Raw genomic sequence first — 272 nt, forward strand, 5'->3', positions numbered from 1 at the left:
GATACACTACTACCGAATACTGTGGCAGCGAGGGGTCGAATAAACCTACTTACGCACTAATACCACATACCGTCTGTTATGTTTCTTATAGAATTTGTCATAACGGTATAGATAGCGATTGACTTCATTTCAAGAATGATTTTCTCTATAGTGTACTTCTTCTAGAAATACAAGAAGGGAAAGGAAACACTCGAAACGGAGTGATCACCTACTTTTCGTATTTTCGTATTTCTTTTATGACTTCTCTCTCGCACACACACCTGCGCGCGCGA

At 40.1% G+C, this 272-nt stretch overlaps 1 protein-coding gene across 2 annotated transcripts in view; it reads left to right on the forward strand.

Moving 5' to 3' along the window:
• The window catches only part of LOC119590709 (L-galactose dehydrogenase-like), an 8,081-nt gene that overhangs the window by 6,635 nt on the left and 1,174 nt on the right, over positions 1-272 (forward strand). The window lies entirely within an intron of this gene.

This window comes from Penaeus monodon, chromosome 27, assembly GCF_015228065.2.
Source record: "Penaeus monodon isolate SGIC_2016 chromosome 27, NSTDA_Pmon_1, whole genome shotgun sequence".
NCBI lineage: Eukaryota > Metazoa > Arthropoda > Malacostraca > Decapoda > Penaeidae > Penaeus > Penaeus monodon.